General features: G+C 35.7%; 1 non-coding gene across 1 annotated transcript; it reads left to right on the top strand.

Annotated features, from left to right (window-relative positions):
• Window positions 1-14595: 14595 nt before the first annotated feature.
• Trnaa-ggc (transfer RNA alanine (anticodon GGC)) lies at window positions 14596-14671 on the top strand. Its single transcript has one exon. It is a non-coding gene; the product is annotated as a tRNA-Ala (tRNA).
• The last annotated feature ends 6822 nt before the right edge of the window (window positions 14672-21493 follow it).

Genomic DNA, 21493 nt, shown 5'->3' with positions numbered 1-21493 from the left:
CAAATTAAACAAACAATTAAAAATACAAACACAAACAAAAAAGTAAGATCATAACGAGGCAATTACAATCTAAAGGCCTTTACCTGTGCAGTTCCGTCCATCTCCGTTAAATCCAAATAAACAGGTGCACACAAAGAATCCATTTGTGTTTTGACAAGTAGCGTTCAGGTGACAATTGTGAGTATTTTTTTGGCATTCATCAATATCTAAAAAAATTGGAAAGAAAAGAAAAATTCAACAACGTTAGTGGTTACACGAGTGAGATATACATTCGTTTTTTAAACTTTTACGAGGTGACAGGTCATTAAGTTATTTAGCACTGTGACAAATTAATTATTAATTTAGACTAAACAAAAACTTCCACTGCAGTGGAATCTCTCTCGAGACACCGTTTCAAACTGTAGTCGGATATCAATTGTCAAAGATTAGCCTTGCTAGCCTTCCTTGGTAGACTTTTTTTTCGCGGAATGTGAAACTTCTAATTTCATTCTTTAAAAAATTCTATTTTTTTCTTACTAAAGGCCTATTTTTGTCTTTTACATGAAAATATTTTTCTTTCGGTAAGGAAAAAATCAACTGAGAATTTTGTGAAAAGAAAGTTACGCCCTTTGTCTGTTTCTGTAATGGTTCAACGTATTTTTTCATCTTGACCCTTATCGCCGACGCGTTTTACGATTTTTTTTCGCGGATTGTGAAACCAATCATATCATTCTTTAAAAAAGTCACCTTTCATTCTCAGTAAAGGCCTACTGTGTTTACATGATAATCAAAATAGTACATGGTTGCTTGCGGTCATGTAACTTTTCTTCTCTTGTTCAACTCGATACCAAGAGATTCCAACTGTTTATATTCTCACAAGATAGCGACTTGAACACTCGAGGAGGTGAACACGTAAGGACAAAATGACCGAGTTTCTTCGTGATAAATTGTCTAATTGTCTTGCAACGCAACTGGATGGTGTGGCACTGTAGTCGAACGTGTCATGCAGGACTATTCTACTATATTGTAGAGAAGAGATTAAATTTACCTGTGCAGTTTTCTCCATTTCCAGTATATCCTGCATGACATTGACATACATGTGATCCAAGGGTGTTCATGCATGCAGCATTCACGTGACAAGAGTGATTTCCTTTACACTCGTCAATATCTGAAAAAACATAAACAAAAAAAAAAATGTAATTGGAGAAAAGTTGCGGGGCATAAGCTGAGAAGTCTTTGTCTTGTGGTTCTAGACGTGAGTACTTACCGGATTTTTTTCAGTTTCCCCAAGTTCAAATCCGTTGTTCTGTCCTGTAAGCCTATCCATCAAGTCTCCTTTGCCAGTTGAGATTTTTTTACCACTGAATGTTTATTGAATACAATGGTGTCATTATCGCCATTGTCTTCAGGCCTACACTCATCTCTTTTTATACAAGGTATGCTGGTAAAACAACTCTTACAAAGATGATAGTGCTTTTCTTTCTTATGGGAATGGTTACAAAGGAAACGCATTAAGTACCTGTGCAGTCGCTTCCATTTTCAGTATATCCGGGGTGACAAGTACAAACATACGATCCTTTGGGGTTCATGCGTGTAGCATTCACCTGACAAGAGTGATTTCCTTTACACTTGTAAATATCTGAGAAACTATTCATAAACTTTTCACTTTATCATTTTTATGACCCATAGTCATGTAATTCCTCTTATCCTTACAAAATGCGTAACAAAATATGTAGATCATGGTAACTCTGCATAAACATGCATGGATAACGCTGCATAACATTATGAGACGATTAACAAAAATTAGTTATATATGGAAATATTAAAACTACCTGAACACGAGCGTCCATCGCCGTTGTATCCCACTTTACATGTGTATTTGTAAGAACCATACGTGTTAGTACAGTTTGCATTCACGTCACAGTCACTGATGTTAAATTTACATTCATCCATATCTAAAATGTTGAAAGAGAAGTAGTGAGTAAGTTAGAGCAACTTGACAGAGGCATCCTCACTAGAACTGATCCAAACCAAATATTAAGATAATGATATCAATAATAGTATAATTTATAATAATTTCATGATACTGATAACTCGCCACAAAATAAAATAACTCAAGCCAAGTTATAGGACCTACCTTCGTTAACCATATCACAGTAAATCAGTTTCGCCTTTCTTTTCCTGGTTGGATCTAACCAGTACTTGTCGCTTATGGTGTGTTTACCTTCACTCGCCTTTATTTCGTGACAAGACAGCGCCGGTAATTTAGGGATAGAACCTAAGGGAGCTGAAGTAAAGATATGTTTTACATTCACTTCCTATTCTTAGCTCTTCCAGGTGAGAAGGAACCAGGCTGAGGATGGAGATGATTTAAGAGAAATAGAAGTCACACAGATAGAGAGAAATTTGATTTCTTACCTCTGCCGTTCAATCGCCGGATGTAAAACCACGCGGGTGCTGAAAGGAAATTGTCTGGTCTCGCCTCCTTGGTGCGGTTATTTAGTTCACATATTTGGTATTTTCGATTGTAGTTATAGCTTTGGCACGTGATCTCTTGTCCACATTTGACATCGCAAAGGTGAGGAGCCGCCAGTGACCACCTTTTGAAGACATGACCCTCGAGAGCCATTCCTTGTATGTTTATTTCTGTCCTACATTGATCGTTAGCTGCGACAAACTCCATGGTAGAAGCGAAAAGGACGAATCTTAAATGGCAGAACAGCCACCACTTACTTCTTTGCTTGTGTTGAATCCGAAAATATTGAGAATAGGATCATAGAAAGAAAAAAGACGAGTTTTCCCTCAACAAAACTTGTTTAATACCAGATGAATCCATACAGCAATAATACTACACGTACATTAAAACCTTGCCTGTAAATTTGTTCAGGCACTTTTTAGTTCATGATGTGAGTAAACAATTTGCACAAGGCTCGATAGGATGCCAATCGTCAAGGAAGATCTGCACAACTATTAACATTAAGCTTTAATTTTGAAGGCTCCTTCAGTTTCTGTGGAATGATAACTTTGATCTGCATAGGGCATTTTGAAATGTCCTCTCGATAGGCCTGATCATTTTACGCCCCCATAGAAGAACGAATGTTCAAGCATTAAAATCTTCATTTCGAAATATTGGTTCCAAATGTGAAGTGATAACGACTCAAACTCGACAAAAACTTGAGATAAAATAACATAGTCTCATTATGAGCGAGAAAAAATACAATCTTTAAAAAGTTGGCTAATTAACATTTATAAGCTGCTGATTATCCTCATTTTTTTATGAAATAAAAATCCCGAAGATTGTTTAAACCCTTTATTCATCTACAAAGTTCAGTAACCAAAAGGGTAAGAAAGATTCAAATACAAGGTTTCCAAACTACATCTAATGAATAATCCTTTCTAAGTTGTTCTTAACACATTCAACATTTTAGACGGGGATCAGACTTTAGAGACCTTTTAGTAATTTTTTAGATAAACAGAGCAACATATTATTTACCAGAACTTTTGTGGTGCATAGAAGGAATCATGTAAAGGTTCAGTTAGTAAACCTCGAGTATTGATAATCTGCTTTCGTTGAAAAAGACCTCAAGATAATTTTCTTTTAAAATCGCACCATACCCTTATTTGGGAGTGAAGCCAACCTTTTTCCTTTGATATGCAGAATTAAAGGCGCCGCGGCTAAATATCCTTTCCGTAAAGAATATAAATTTTCCAGGGAAAGTATTACCCAAATCATCCATCGGTGTTTTCGATATGATAAACTCTTACCTCTCAAGATGCAAAGCTCTTTGGTCCCTCACTGCTTTTGAGGTAAAAGTGCTTTCTTTTGTAACAATATGGTAGCTATGGTTACCATAGAAACACCTGGTTTCAGGCCAAAACGATGATTGACTTTAGATAAGAACTTCCTTTTTCCTTCTACAATGTCACTGAACCATGTCAAAGATCAAATATTTGTTTAGGAAAAACTACGCAAATGTAATCACGATCTCAAATTTTATTTTTGAGGTAAAAGTGCTTTCTTTTGTAACAATATGGTAGCTAAGGTTTCCATAGAAACACCTGGTTTCAGGCCAAAACGATGATGAACTTTAGATAAGAACTTCCTTTTTCCTTCTACAATGTCACTGAACCATGGCAAAGATCAAATATTTGTTTGGGAAAAACTACGCAAATGTCATCACGATCTCAAATTTTATTTTTGAGGTAAAAGTGCTTTCTTTTGGAACAATATGGCAGCTATGGTTTCCATAGAAACACCTGGTTTCAGGCCAAAACGATGATTGACTTTAGATAAGAACTTCCTTTTTTTTTTTCTACAATGTCACTGAACCATGTCAAAGATCAAATATTTGTTTAGGAAAAACTACGCAAATGTAATCACGATCTCAAATTTTATTTTTGAGGTAAAAGTGCTTTATTTTGTAACAATATGGTAGCTATGGTTTCCATAGAAACACCTGGTTTCAGGCCAAAACAATGATGAACTTTAGATAAGAACTTCCTTTTTCCTTCTACAATGTCACTGAACCATGGCAAAGATCAAATATTTGTTTAGGAAAGACTACGCAAATGTCATCACGATCTCAAATTTTGCAATGAGCTTAATTTTCAGCCGGTTTCTTTGACAAATTATTATTATGAAACATCAAATTCGGTCTAAAGTAGCTTTTAAACGTTTTTTAAGAAGATTTCCTTCAAGTTCTCAAATTATCCAGTGTGTATCTATGGAAACTCCATCGTGTACTAACGAAAAACTAATAAGAGAAGAATGTATTTGACAAAGAGATATTGCCAGCCTCAAGAAACGTCAAGCCTTCCATTGCATAATCTATACGCAAAGCTCTAAACATATAACAAACACTCTTATGTTTATATCAATCAAAAGTGTCCCACTTACGGTGTATGCAACTTCCTGAAGACAAGTAGAGGCTGAGTAAATTTGTACGCACAGGGAAAACTGAATTTTTCCCCTTTTTATCTTAAGAACTATTGCACTTGTTCGAGGTTTTGACAGTTAGTTCTGTAATTAAGAAAGGACTTTCATCAACCTGTCGCGTAATTTTAGCTTGAAAACTTGCTCTGGCCTCGAGGAAGTCTTCCAGCAAATACTGACGATTCGTGTTAGAATTTATCTATATAAGTTTATACGGCTCAATTTTGCGCGAAAACCACAATGAGCATAATTCACAGACGTCAAGCACAAGCAATGCAAATGAATTGCTCGAACCTCAAAGGCTTCAGAACTACAATGCAAATTCAAGTTGACAGTGAGGACAAACAGATCAAACAAAACGCGGTGTAAATTTGCATTGTTCCGCCAAATACTTAAAATTTATCGCTAAATATTTTTTACCTAGACAGTTTTTAATGAGTCGTCGACAATGTAGTTCAAATAAACTATTATAGCTGCAAAAACGTCAATTTTTTTTTCGTCAAACACAGTTTCTTGAATTTTGCTTACGTTTTTAATATTACTTATAGTTTATTGAATTGTCTTCTGTCTTGTCTCAAGCAACGTTAAATCAACACGTAATAATTACTCGAAATTATTTCAAAAGTTCCTATTCTTGTAAAATCGTTCGCTCTTCTTCCCACAGCCTCGTCACCACAAGTTAGACAAAGAGCACAACTTTTTTCCGTCCGCATGGTAAAATCATCCCGACAATTTGTGCACGATGAAACATTTAGCTGGCTTCACGCACTCTGTAGGAGTTTTAAAACATAGTTTAGGCGCATTATTACCAGAATAAACAATACAATTTTCCCCTTTTATTTAACATATTAAATGTTTTGTTCAAGATGACAGACAAGGCACATATCAGATGCTGTTTACGTCTTTCTATGAGACACCAAATGACGTCTTTAATAAATTATCTCTTATAATTCCAGCTTGCCTAATTCTTCGGTGGAAGTTGCTCGAATTTTCAAGGTGCACTTAAAATTGATTAAGTTCTCAATAGGTATGATATGCCACTGAAAAATAGCTCAATAATCTCGAACTTCAATTTAATTAAAGAAATAAAACGAAAAAAGGAAAAACTGTGTGATCCACATTTCTAATCCTCAAGTCTCTATTTTTTAAATTTCAATTGTATTAGTCTCGATGCACGAATGGTTTAATTTCTGAAATTGAAAACTGTCAAACAATCTTTAGAACTTATGTACGGACGACCTTTTTTCAACATTTGTTACATTTTTGTTTTGTATCTGAAGCAAAGAACTTTACACGAATTCAAGGAAATGTTCCAGTAGAGAATTGTGAAATTGTTTCGAAGACAGCTTTCAGGACATGAGGTTTGCCTCAGCTAAGAGGCGTACCCTGTTTACTATTCGAGTTGTTATCAGATAGTTGTCTTTTAACTGTCGACTGGTCTTATTCGCGTTTTCAACGACATAGAGAATACTTTATTTAGGCAGGAGATAAATTACATCGTGCTATTTTTGCAATTGCGTATCGACCAAACTGTTCGAATAAAGTTCAAGTGGACTTATTTTCCAACGATTACGATTCATCTTTCGTTAAATGTGTTTCATTGGCGCCTTGAAACGAAGTAAGTACGTGCATATGTAGAATATGGAATTAACAATCAAGGAAATGCAAATGTTAGAAATACAGAATATTGTGGTGAAACTTGCAAGATTTCCTTTGCGAAGCATCGTGTGTGTTATGGTCTTCATCTTGAACCTTGCATCTTACGTTTAACAAAGGATAAATTATGATTTGCCTGGTTTTTAATCAAGCATTCATGAAATAATCAGTTCGGGAGTTAAACACTGACTGCCCTAACAATACTACTTCCGCTAAAGGAAAACCATTCATTGATAACTCCTCAAAGCCACGCAAAAAATAGCATTACATTCGTCGTTTTATAATCGATAACAGAATCCTTGGAATCTTTTAGCCATTACGGAAACATTACAGCATTGAGGTTCTTAAAATCATGTAAGAACATTTAGCAGCAGGCTTGTAGAACATCAAGGCGGCAAAACATTCACTAAATTTTATTCGTGCCTTGAATTATGCATTGCCTCCATTTCATTTTCTACGGTCTTCTCAAGAACGGGAATTTATGAAGAAACGGTTTCCATGGTTTTTTCTCCCTAAAACTTTACTTTTACTGTGCTGTCTTGTAAATTAACCAGTCTACTGAGGAGAATACGGGAACATGGAGAAAAATTGATACTACCTTCATTTGCGGATTTTTGCCTATCTGACTCACTCACTCATACCCATTATGCCGTGTGGCACGTAGGGCGGCTTTGCCTATCTGAGAACATAGGTATTTAGGACAATTTTCCATGTCTCAATTCCGTGCTCAGAGATTTTCTCATTATTTCAGCTGAGACATTTATTTCGATAAAGAAGGTTAACACATAAAATGCTTAAGGAAGAGACAAGTTTAACTAATGTTTTTAATTGCTTTTTTTTGTTTTTTTTCATGCCGCTGTTACCGCTGTTATATCATAAATTTCTAATTTTTTATATTATAGGGCCCTAGATAATTAACTCTAGCCCCGACTCCCTCCCAAAAACGTTAAAAACAACAATGAAACGAGAACAAAATTTGGTAGCATCGATGAACACTTGTCTTTTGTGAAGACACAAGGTTTCTAGAAAGCATTTTCGTGTGTCTTGTTCTCCTGAACTATATTATTTTAAGGAAGACAGAGCAAAAGCCGTTAATAAAAGCTATCCGCAGATTTTTTTTTCCATGATCGCTAAGTCATGAAAAAGATATTCATTTTCCTCTATAAACCTTTTTTCGCTTTCTTCATTATACAGGTTCTTGAATATTCAAAGTTTCATATTCGAGTTTACATGATCGTCTTTGGTTATTTAGACCGATGATCAGAGAAAGAGGAAATTTATGCTAATTTCCATTAGGACACGCCATGGTTGTCGGTTTTTGACTTAGTCTTTGCTAGTTGCTGTTACCTTAACTCTTTTTGTATCAGCAAGGAGGAGAAATATAAATAAGGTTGCTCTCATCCGTGAATCGAAGGATAAAACTTTATTCGCCGTCTGCGACTCACCTCAGAGAATTGGGTCTCTTAAGAATAATTATTTATCTTTACATGTTAACATACGTATCAGACACCGAAATCAGTCCTTAGAACAATATTATAAAAATTTAGCGTGTGGATATCTCCCTCCACCAGGTGTTCTTAAACTACTCAAAACTCCCTTTATTCTCTTGGAATCTGACGACCGTCTTTTTGCATATCGTGTCTATAACAGACGCATTCTCTCTTGGTATAAACATATCTAAGAGGACTATGACAACCTGCTTTCCTTGTTTTTTCGATATTGTCTGTAGTCAAAAATTGCGTCTGTGAATAGGGTTCTTTTTGGATTCTTTACTTTCCAATTCTTGAGAGGGATTATGAAATAAAGTGGAGCATTCCTAATCTCAGCCACGTTGCGTTAAAATAATGATAAGGTTAACTAATATGAGAAGGAAACTTCGAGTCATTACTTTCCGGTATTATTTATCAATTCTATGATGCACAAGGGTCGTGGTGGTCGTCGTTTATCAAAAATAAGTTAAATTCCTTTTCCCCGACAAGTTCAAGCTTGATCGATGATTGTGTGAGATTCTCCAAGTTTTCTTTGCTTTGTTTCCTGACCCTGAGTTTAGTTATGAACATATTTACTTTTATATCAAAGTAAGAAAGTGGTTGAGTTTCATGATCAAGCTTTAAGTAATTTCTTACGTTAGTGATGCTTGATTCATATGTCCTCATTTGTTCTCGAGGTTCCAAGGTCTTTAACACACTGACAGTTAGGCCTTCTTTGGTATATACATTCTTCTAATTGCGGATAAGCTTCAAGGTAAACAAGGATATTTATGGGGATAATGGGGAATTTAATAATTTATTAGGTCTAATTACCATTATTCCTACTCTAACCATTATTGTCTTCCAGATGTACCTTAGCGTTTAATCATAAAGCACAATAGATGGGTGCGCGTAGATAATTTCTCTTCTCGTTCATTGCACTCATTCGTGAGTGTTGAACACGAAACAGGAAATTCCATGTCTACAGGCAACCATCTATTTTTTTGTTTATTATATAAACACCATATGCATTCACTGACAAAAGTAAATTCTACAAACAACCTTGGGTTGAGAAAAGTAAACTCACTTTGCACCAAATCAAAAAAAAAGAAAAAAAAAGGAGTTTATTGAGGATTATTTTCTAAATAATTTGCTAAAACTGTTTTTTCATAAGGCCTTTTATGAACGAACAAACTACTTCGATCACTTCCCTCTGAGTAGCATTTACATCTGGATATGTAAATTGCTACAACGTCCATTTAAAAACTCCAGGTACTTGACGCGAATGACAAAAGATTCGCGGAAGGAATAATGTAAATTTTTTTTTTCAAACAAATCTTAAGGGAAGCAAACTGATCATTAAAGTTCATAGAATGCGAACATTTACAGGACTAATGCGACTTTGAGATAACGTACAGTAGAAAATAGGAGTAGAAACTAAATTTCTAATACACCAGGTTCATCCCTAAATGTCCCCTAAACCCGAAAGCTAACTACTGTATGAAAAGTTGTAAAAAAAGTGATGGAAAATTGAAACAGATCGAGTTACCAAAATCTACTTACGAACAAAAACTTAAAGCAAGATTAAATAGAAATTGAAAAGAAATGAAAGTAGACCAGCATATGCTCTGGCTTCTTTATTTCATCTCATCTTAGTGGAGATGGGACAAAATCCGTAAAGAGAAGCGATCTGTCAATCTTTTTTAAGTGTCTTATCTAAGTCATAGTGGAGAAGTTATAAAAAAAATTGCATTTGCTACACTAAATGTATGGTCCCGAGGGAAACAGTTAGTTTTGTTTTCCCTCGAGTCGAGGTAATTTATGCTAATACGCAATGAGACGTACCATTGTTTCCTGACATCACGCAGCAGATTAAAAATGTTTGTACTGATAAATTCAGTATAAACGTGATAAATCGACCCTTCCCGGAAGAAAGGTAAATTTGAAAGTCGAACATTATACATCTCAGATGGAGAGTAGTCAAGTTATCATTTCTTTTTTAATTGTTTACAGATGCCAGCTGTTATGTACACCCAGCATTTGTGAGTGTAAATGAGGTTCTTTCCAGAAATAACACGGCAAAAACTATTTCTTCCTCTGTAAAAAGTTTTGATCTTGGCATTTGAATTCGACGAAAAAGATTAAGAGTTATCTTTCCAAATCAAAGTTATTATTGATAAATGGCAAACGAGCGAACGTTGCAACGCCATAAATTTTCAAACTAGAGAAACTTTACAAGTAGTACGCAACAGTTATGCAAATTTTTCCAATAATCCAACCATACTGGGTCATTAAGTTTTTGGTGAAATTTTTGAAGAAAGTATTTTAAACTAGTCCTTAAAGACTTTTGCGTCATTAGCTTTCTTTAGAACTTATAAAATACTCTTTCATGTTCCAGCAATGTTCTAAGGTAAAACAAAATTCTCTGAGATGGTTGAGAGCGGTAAAAATCTACCTCCTTTCGACGAAAAGACATCAAATTCCGTTTGCTAAACTACAATGGAAGTTAAATTAAAAGTGTAATACGTGCATGTTATTGAGAGAACAGAGTTGGGAATGTAGGATTTTTTAATTGACTTAATTGGTAGTTGTCGAAGTTGTTTGTGTTTTGCATCTTATATCCAACTTTCTGAGTAGGATGCATTTAAAAATCTTCGTTACATACTCTTTAATTTTACAAAAATGAGTTCCAGTCATGGGTGGATGTTGAACGTGGCTGTTTACCTTACTTAATTTATTAGTAACTTTTATTCGTTCTGTATCAGCGAAGAGAATGAAAGTGATAAATGAAATAAGACTGCATTCATAAATGAATCGAACGATGGAAAATGATTGGCAGTTTTCCAGTCACCTTTACCGAACGTCAAGCAAGTCAATTTAAGATTACGGTTTTCTATTTCTAACCCGCACGTGTGCTAAAAGTCGATAAACAGCTCCCAGCAGTGGACTAAGCAGCCCAATCCGACCTGTTGTTATGAAGGAAAGCGTATCGTGAAAATACATCAAACAAAGCTCTCAGCAGCTGTCAGTTCTATGTGGAAATTAGCGCAAATGACGCAAATAGTTGTTTTCCGCTGTGCTCAATAAAAAGGAATAAGGTCTCTTAGGGAATATCATTCCATATTCTTAGGATAACAGAAACTTAAATCTTCAAGTTCTATTGGACTTTTTGATCCAAATACTTTCAAAATGTGAAAGATCAAAAAATGCATCCCGCGCAAAAAAGATAAACACATCGCAAGATTTATCGCGTCTGAATGTTCGACGTATAATTATTTTATTATCAACTTTGGTAACAATAAACATGAAATTAATAGAAAAGTCATGATCCTATTCAATTATTCGGAAATTTGTCAGTTTTTGGAGTTACATTAATAACTGCGATCGACATTTTTCGTGAGAAATGTGCTCGAAGCCCTTAAAAAAACATTCAAACCGAAAAAAAACAGTTTTAAATTTATGTGGCGTTATGATCTATAATATTGTAGACGGGCAATCGAAACTGCTTTGTGACCCGCTACCATATCTGAAAACAAAGAAAAACGACTTTATTACAACATATGCGAAGCGGGGAACGACAACCGTGCACTATTGTTGTACTACAATGTCATTCGTTTATTTTTTAAATGTTTGAGTTATTAATCTGGATAATAAAGGATATTGAATGACGGAAAGAGAATGAAAAATCGTGCACCGCCCGACCCATTATTTTCGTTGAGGACAGCGTGGATTCAAGAGTTTTCGTCCTTCAGTTCGCGAAAAAGTTTTGGGTCTTCCCGAGAAACGAGATGATAATAGATAAGGCAACAAGACAGTAACGCCGGTAAATTATTTAATGATTTGTGTTACTTTTCTTTTTATATTGTAATAGGGTCAAATTAGGTAACGTGCCATGTTCAATGGGCTGCTATGTTCTAAGTCTAACTCGTCCCCGTGCGCTCGAACTGGTAATTTGACCCTGGAAAACGATTTGACTTTCAAAGAAGATCCGAGTATCTGATAAATTCTCTCGCATCGTGTTAATAAGGAGAGGACTGAGGGGAGGATACACATCTACCTGCACGCATTTATATATGAATCCCCTCATTACGTGCAGTTATTTGCTTCAAATTTAATCTGGACCACCCAAGCACAGTTCACAGCTTGTTCAAAACAATTTTGTACATATAGCTGATATCATAATTTTTTTTCAGAAATCTTATAGTAACACTGGTAAGGTACTTTAGTCGTGCCAAAGCGGACCAATCCTTAGGACTTATAGGATGGTTACCATTCAGCCAGACTGGTTATCTCGCCTGGGTCGGCAATTTACAATTACAATTAGAGTTAAAACAATGGAAGTAATTATTATGATGAGAAATAAAATTTGTTAAATTTGTGATAGGTGTCTACTTAGATAGCGGTTCATTAATGCCCTTTTTACGTGGGGTTATTTTCCCCATCGTCAGTCTGTATCACAGTGGCGCAGGTCACAAATTGGTGGGAGGAAAAGTTAATATAAATGGTAGGATCCAGAGTTTTCTACTTAAATCTGAACTGATCGGTAACAAAAGCCTATACTTTTATGTTTAAAGTAGATCCTCCTGTTAAATTCTCCATCTTCCATTGCGGGAGTAGCACAAGTTAACCCTTTAACCTCTAAGATCTGATTGTTGATTCTCCCTTTAAGGTGCTCAGAGAGTTTGATGTTAGATCAAGTAAACAACCTCTTCCTGATAAGTTTGGGTATTCTCATTACCTGGATAATGAATAGATTTTGTTGGGAGAAGTAACAGGCTAATCGCGTCCGGGAGTCAAAGGGTTAACGAGCCTGGGTTGGCTTTACCACATTTATAACTATCAACACAGGTTGTTGGAGTTCTAGTTCCTACAGCTGCCACGAAACGGCACCACCCCTTAGAGAGTTGTGTGACACAGAACACTGAACCATTTGTGGTGTGTCGTCAATGGTATTTCTTTTGTCGTCCCTCTGCTTCATAACAAGGATCGGATACAAATTTAAGTATTAATTTTTAAAATAATTGTAATTATTGCTTTTAAGAATAAATGTTTTTAGCGATTTTTAAGTCTGATAGTTTATTACTGCCTGGGATACGTTGATAACGAGTCGATTGTATCGTTTAATTTTGTCTCAGAGATACCAGTTCTGTAGGATTTCTTGAAAAGATCTTTTCTGTCAAATAATTGACTAAAGGGAGAATTGATCAACGAACCTGTTTCTCTCAGAAATTCTTCGTCATAAATTTTATAGGAAAGCTCATTTAAAGAGTCGAGAGTCCAATCAAACCTAGAAAATATTAATATATTTAAAAGGTACCAGATGGCGATTTATGTCTCACTAAAGGAAAGAGATATCTCAACAAATCAACCTCTCTCTTCCTAAAGTTCGGAAACCCTTCCGAAGATTATCGATTATTCATTTGAAGGAATACGATGAACTTTGCACTTCAATAACACGAGCGATAGTACCTTTAAAGACAACAAAAAGATAAAGTGGAATCGGTTTTGTTTACTGACATCTGGAAAGTGATAATTAATTTTCTTCTCATGTAACCTTAAACTTTTTACATGTAGAGAATTTGAATAGCAAGCGATAAGAAGGTTTAGGCTTTGGGAAAGTCAATTTATATTTTCTAAAGTACAGCAAAGAAAAGTAAACCTCTGATTACTTAGACGTGCTATTTGTCTTAGGCTCATTGTCAGTTATAACTAAAACAACCAGAGTAACAGATTACACCTTCTCTGTTACCGGTTGCATACACGCAAATAAGCCTGAAAAGATTATTAAATTAGGTTTTAACTGGTCGTCATTCCGGGCCTCTTTCTGGTGTTGTTTAGTTTTTCGCTAGAATGGCTTGTAGAAGAGTTACTGGCATGGACAGCATTTTCTACTAGCAACACGTTTTCCTACAAGATTCACCTGTAAAGGTATGATTTAATCAAAATAAGGAATACTATACTCCTATAATTTTAAACTATTTTATTAAACAACTTGTAATAATTCTTTCTCATGACCTACTCCTATAGGCAATACAATAATTGTTATTTAAAAACTTACTTAAGCCCACTATAAACTATAACTTTGCTCTCTACTGATACCAAAGACTCACCCTTGCCTCCAAATCATCTCAAAATACACAATCTCTGAAGTATATCACGGTACGGAGCTATCTTTTGTTAGAGCTCCCTAGATAGTTGATCTTTTCCGACAAAAAAAAAAAAATATTACTCCTAACTGACTGAGTCCTTATATACATTCACAACGCATTTCAAAACGAATATAAGCGACCCTCTCAGCTATGAACACTACTGAACTAGTAGTTGACATAAGACCTGAAAAAAAATCAGGCCCTTACGGGATTTGAACCTATGATCTTTACGATACCAGTGCAGCGCTCTAACAACTGAGCTATCAAGCCAACTAGATACTGATTATTATGTTGGATCCGAATAAACCTTCCAAGTGGTGAATCATGACTGCAAATATATGAAAATCATATATACATTGTGGTGAAGAAACGAATATAAGAGATCCAACATAATGACCAGCTTCCAGTTGGCCTGTTGGCTCAGTTGTTGGTAGAGCGCTGCGCCGGCATCGCAGAGGTCATGGGTTCAAATCCCGCACGGGCGTGAATTTTTTCAGGTCTTATTTCAAGTACTAGTTTAGTAGTGTTCATAACTGCGAGGATCTCTTATATTTGTTTCTTCACCACAGTGCGCATACATGATTTTCATATATTTACAGTCAGTACTTCAAAACATTCCGGAATTCGAAGCTTACAACACAACTATTGTGGTAGAAATACATCATAATTACACAGCCTAATAGAATGTTCTAGTTTTCCATATACGTCATCAGAAAGTTTGAGTATCAATGTAACAGTGACTAACAATTATGCAATTCTAGAAATTATTTACAGTCTCTATCAACAACACACCTAAGCTGCTTTAGTTTCTAACGACCTGATTAAACATCAAGAGTTCCTAAAACTTACATAGTGAAGCACCTCGATTGGAATAGATAGAGATATTATGATTATTTGGAAGCTTACTAATGCCTATAGCTGTTGACATTAGCTGGGGGACGGGAGGGGGGGGGAGTGAGTCTGTTCTAATACTCGGATAAACAACTATTGTTCAGTCGACTCTGATGATGATTTCCGCTGACGTATGGAAACGTCAGTCACTATTACTGATTACTTGCAGTCACAACTTCTCAGGAGCACTCTTACCTGGAGGATCAAACTAAGCAGTCCAAAGGTACTCTTTTGTTGAAACTACTCACTGTTTAACACTAATCATAAAAAGTGGATCATATGAAATATTTTAAGTCCTTGTTATCATCGATGTACATGTGCGTGCCAATAAATCGATTTGTGAATCCTTTCACTGTGCAGAATGACTTGCTCATAGCATTCAGTCTGTGCTGCAGTAGCGCGAGGCACATATAGGTGGCTTTTGTAGTTGGTATATAAAGTAGGATCCGCAGTCTTTCACTTTAATCGTTTTTGATTCCTTGCAACAATCTCCTCGTCTGTTAAAGCAGACGTCGGAGGAAACCTCACCATCTGCCAATGTGGGGTGATCACCTTTTAGCCAGCCTGAGAGGGCCGCACCACATCTATAATCCGGTACGCACTGGGTTGGCATTTTTGTTCCTGCATCTCCCACAAAACGATACCATTCCCCAAATATTAAGGATGAGGAATCGTCGTCACATTTTTCTCCATTGTTTGGTGTGATGTAAGTGCTCTTTCTGTCAGCATCGCTCAGGTTTCTGTAATTATGGCACGGATCGGCTAAAAAGTTGAATTTCGGTTAACGCGATGTTTTATATATTTTTCGTTATAAGAAAGCTTAAGGAAAAAAATCATCATACAAACTGCGGTGTTTTAGAAGGATTTCCCGCCCTGAGAAAATTCGTAACAGCACGCGATTAATATGACGATAATTTTTTACATGTGTTTGATATCGCCAATCAGCTGTGTCAGGTTAATAAATGAATGGAAAAGCGTTGACCGTTCTCGATCCAGGGTCGCTTGTCGAGATTAATGATTAAAGCACAGAAAAAAATCGTATTCGTAACAGACAGTGTCGTTCAAAATTCCTAGAGGCGGAAGTAAAACAAAATACGAAAACAAAAACCGAAAGTTACGTACTTGACCTAAGCAATGGTATTTCTTGCGGCTGAAAACGAAAATCGACAACTGAGAGATTTGCCACAGGCCGATTTTGGCCGTGTACATGAAAATATTTCTTTTGACGATAATGAAAAAGTCAACAACTGAGAATTTTGTGAAAAGAAAGTTACGCCCATCATCTGTTTCTGTAATGGTTCAACGCATTTTTTCATCTTGAGCTTTATCACGGACGCGCTTTACTATTTTTTTTCGGGGATCGTGAAACCTCAATTTTCATTTTATGGAAAAGTAGGCTTTTCTTCTCAGTGAAGGCATATTGTGTCTATATGATAAACAAAATAATACATGGTTGCTCGCAGTCATGGAGCTTCTCTTCTCGTGTTCAACTCGATACCAAGAGATTATAACAGTTTATATTCTCATGAGATAGCGAGTTGAACACTCCAGAAGAAATTCCAAATCAACGGGCACCCATGTATTATTCTCCATATATTAAATGAGGACAAAATGGTTTAAGGTTAGAATTATTTGGCTGTGAAAAAGTTTGCTGTGTCGAAGTGGAGCTGTACTGTAGTATATAATTTTCTTCGAAGTGAGCAGATATGCCTGGACAACTTCGTTGGGAGCCGATTACTGTTTAACCAATAGCGAACGTTTTTCCCGTGTTTACATACGCTCATCTAAACATGACAGGAGGTTGAGAGAATTTGAGAAAGTTATGCAAACCCGACATGCAGCGTAAATTTCGAGAAATTTCCCAGCTTGCCGAGTCTTTAAATGAGAGAATGTAAACGCGGGAAAAAGTACCCTATATTATTTAAACATATCTCTCCAAGAACATTACAGAAGAAGTTAAATGTTGTTTATTAATAACTTATCTATTTCTCAATACACACTCTGGAGGATAGTATTTCTAATAGCCAATCAAATCGTGTACCTGATAACACATAAACCAATCAAAATTCGCGTTAAAAAAGTTCAAGTTGAAACTTGTGGCAATTTCAGCTTTGAAATATCGTAAATTTTACAGAAAATACCGAAAGCATTTGAAATATACGACACCTAAGGAAAGAACTTCAAGAGGAGGAGTTTAGTAAAATTGAAAATGAATTTCACTGTAATTTATCGGTTTTTTTAAACTGACGAAACCTTGCCCAATTTAACAGCCCTTAAACGTGATTGAGAACTGGAGAAGTTGAATCGCTCATCTTCCCTTGTCAATTTTTGCTGGTTAGTACAGTTTTGCTCGAGCCTTTTCCAGCAACTGACAAAATTTTTTTCCTTCTGTTTAAGTCACTCTTAGTCTTGCATTAAGTGTTGTTGGATTTCTACATAGAAAAGTCTCCAATTCAGACTTCATACTTTGCTCGTAGCTTCGTCGGCTAGATTAAAATTTGCCTACGTTTCCCTTATTCTCTTTGCCTGCTTCCTAATTTTGGGAGAATATTCTTCCATTAATTACTATTGAAATGAACAAAACAACTGAATCTTGTGATTCCTCAGTATTGCACTGGGCATCCTGTACTGAGCATAAAAATCACGTAATCGGGCGAATAAGCGCGCTTGTATTCCGAGAACACAGTGTTGCTTTTCAATAAATGAACCAAGCAAAGAGTTACGATGCTCTTCAGCTCTTGAGCACGGTGACCTCTATTTTTCATTGCATAATATTGGTGTACAAATTTTATCCCCTTTATATTGGATGAATGAAAAAAAATCATCGAAGGCAAAAAAAGATATGGCTAAAAGCGTGCACAAAGCCCGTCATTTAATGATGAAAATTATGACCTGGAAAACAACGAGTCAAGGAACGTTTCGAGTCGACGTCTCAAAATTACGTGATTTTTTTCACAAATTATATATTAAATTCTTCCCTACGCTCGAGACTTTGTACCTGTCAATTTTTTTAAATTTTTACTTTAAAAACTATAATTGCTTCCAGGTATCGAAAAATGTGCCGTGAAATGAGGCGCGTGAAAATGCACTAGTAGAGGTCGTAGAGGCAGAAGTGGGGTAAGTTTGGCCCGTCATTTCTCTCAAACAAGCAAGGTGACCTATCTTTTTGGTTATATTTTTCGAAACAGACATTAGCAAGGAACATTTAAGGAAAGACTGAAAAAATTGTCGGATAACTTTTTTTTTTTTCTGAGGAATCACCTTAATAGGTCCGAATGGGGAAATCTTAACCGCGGTCAACATCGATTTTAACCAATCAAATTATTCTGTTGAATTGCTTTCAATCCTTTCGAGACACAGCCTCATAATGATTCTATTTATAAGATCAATTATACATCAACTAGAGAAAATAAGGGGATGATTGTTTTCTCTCCTGGAGAACAAAAACGATGCACATCAAGTCTACAAATGTGATACAAAAAAAATCAAAAATCAAATCTATATTTTGAACATTGAGTGCGATAGTTGTCGTTAGAGAGTTGTTGGTGGCTATTTACTATAGATCTGAAGCTGATCAACGAAAATGTTCAGCATTTTGTCCTGTTGCTTTCAAGTGGGATCAAGGATTTTCATTTTGTACCATTGGTCAAAAATACTAAGGCAAGGGTAACTACTTTATGAAAACAAACAAATCAGTCGACTAAGAAGGAACGTACAAATTAAAAAAACAAACAAACAGACGAAAGCAAACTAACATTTCTCAAAGTCATAGCGAGGCAATTACCTGTGCAGCTCCGTCCATCTCCGTTAAATCCAAATAAACAGGTGCACACAAAGGATCCATTTGTGTTTTGACAAGTAGCGTTCAGGTGACAATTGTGAGTATTTTTTTGGCATTCATCAATATCTAAAAAAATGGGAAAGAAAAGAAAAATTCTACAACGGAAGTGGTTCCACGAGTCGGATAACACATTCATTTTTAACTTTTATAAGATGAAAAAGCATTACGTTAGCTATCATTGTGATAAATGAATTGTTAATTTAAACTAAACCAAAACTTCCACTGCAGCGGAATCTCTCTCTGGCCACCATTCCAAACTGTAGTTGGATATCAGCCGTTAGAGATCGGCCTTAGTAGCATTCCGTTGTAATATGCACTCCAAGGCCAAACGTGATATATAAATATGGCGGTTTAAATACTCCAGGATATATTGTGTTCTTATTGGTCTATTCTGTAATTAACCTTTTTCGCAATGTTCTCCTTCGAATCCAGGAGAGCACGAGCATCGATATCCCTTGATTGTGAAACCGGATTGACAAGTTGCATTATTTTGACAAAGTGGGCTTTTACCGTACGCGTTCTGAAAAGAAAAAAGAAAAAAATAATAAAGAAGGAAGATCGATGTATTGAATAATTGATACATGAATGAACGAACTTAAGTTTTGTTAAACGTCGGTTGTTTTCCACGATTCATCACCGAGTTGCTGAATTTGAATTATACCTTATATTTTACCTTTGAGCCTCGATAATAAAAATCAGCATTAATTATCAGGTCAGTATCATTTTCAAGATGAGTGGCGTTATTCAGTTCACAGATATAAGCGATTCCTCCAGTCTTTGGCTCTTTTTTGAAGTTAGCACTGACGCAGTTGTCGTTCATGTAGCAGAAAAGTTCACAGTGGTCCAAGTCTTTGACGTGTTTAGTTTCGACTACATGGTTTACCAAACGTCTTTCAGCAAAGAAGAAGTTATCTGGAAACACCATTGTGCGATCTCGCTCTGAAATAAAGCAATCAAAATATAGTTAGAAAACAATTTTTTTCTTTTCATACAGAAATAAACTCACGATTCGAGTTATTAAGCGTGCAAAATAACACGCTTGGTGAACAAAGAACTGTGATCTCAGTTAAACCATCACTACGAAAAAAAGGAAAAAAATTGATGCTACCTTCATTTGTTGACTTTTGTCTTTCTTTGAACATAAGTATCTAGGACAATTTTCCAAGTTTCAATTCCGCGATCAGAGATTTCCTCATGATTTGAGCGGAGACTTCTATTTCGATAAAGTAGGTTAACACATAAAATGCTTGCGTAAAAGACAAATTTGAATAAGGTTTATAATTGTTTTTTGATCACGCTGTGCCCGCTCTTATATCACAATTTCGGAATATTTTGTATAATAAGGCACTAGATAATTACACCCCGCCCCCTTCTCCACTGAGAAAAACTTTCAAAACAAAAGAGAAACGAAAACCAAAAATTGGTTGCAGCGACCATCACTTTTCTTTTGTGAAGACACAAGGCTTTTAGAGAGAGGGTTCGGTCTCTCTATTTTCCGCAGCAATATTATTTTAGGGGAGATAGGACAAAATCTGTAAAGAATACGATCCGTCAATCTTTTACTGTTGCTGTAATTTATCATAATTTTGAATATTTTGTGTAATAGGGCACAAGGTAATTAACCCCAGCCCTCCCTCCCTCCCAAAGTTTAAAACAAAAGTAAAACAAAAACAAAAATTAGCAGCAGCGACCATCACTTGTGAAGAAAAGATGTTTATAGAGCATTTCGTGCCTTGTTGTTTCCCCTGAACGATATTATTTTAGCGGAGATAGAACAAAAGCCGTTTAAAAAAGCTATCCGCAAATTTTTCTCAAGTTCCTTCTCTAATTCATGATCGATAAGTCATGAAAAAAAATCATTTTTCCTTATAAACCTTTTCACTTTCTTCATCACACAGGTCCTTGAAATTCAGAGTTTCTTACTCGAGTTTAAACGATCGCCTTTGGTTATTTAGATCCATTATCACAGAAGAGGAAATTTATGCTAATTTTCATTAAGACGGGCTATCGTTGTCAGGCATCACGCAGGAGATTCATATACGGGTTCAAGATGTTTCTATCGATAAATTCAGTATACATTGGGAAATTTGACTTTTTCCTGTAAAATAGTAAATTTAAATGAAGAAAGTCAAACACTATATTTCTCAAACAAAAAATATCGAAAGTACCAACAATTTAACGGTAGTCATGCCACCTGTTTTTGAAGTGAGTGCCTTTAAAATAATCCTTAAATATATTTTTGCTGACCTGAACTTTCTCTGAGACTTGCACAATATTCGATTTTAGCTTTTGATAGATAAGCTTTGTTCATGGACGAATATACAACAAAACATTGTAGGCATTCTTTAACATATGTCAGCACTGTTCTCTTGTAAACGAAGTAATTTGTATTTGCCAAAGTTTTTTGTCGTTTTGCATCTCATATCCAATTTTCTGAATAAAGAAAAGATAAAACATTTTTGTTAAATACCTTTTAATTTTTCAAAAAGGAGTTCTAATGTTGGGCGGATGTTCAATGTCGGTTTTTGACTAAGTCTTTGCTAATTGTTGTAACGTAACCTTAACTCTTTTTGTA

Source organism: Pocillopora damicornis, chromosome 1 (assembly GCF_964200805.1).
Source record: "Pocillopora damicornis chromosome 1, jaPocDami1.2, whole genome shotgun sequence".
Classification (NCBI taxonomy): domain Eukaryota; kingdom Metazoa; phylum Cnidaria; class Anthozoa; order Scleractinia; family Pocilloporidae; genus Pocillopora; species Pocillopora damicornis.
The sequence above is the reverse complement of the archived record's forward strand: the minus strand, read 5'-3'. Positions and strand labels throughout refer to the sequence as shown.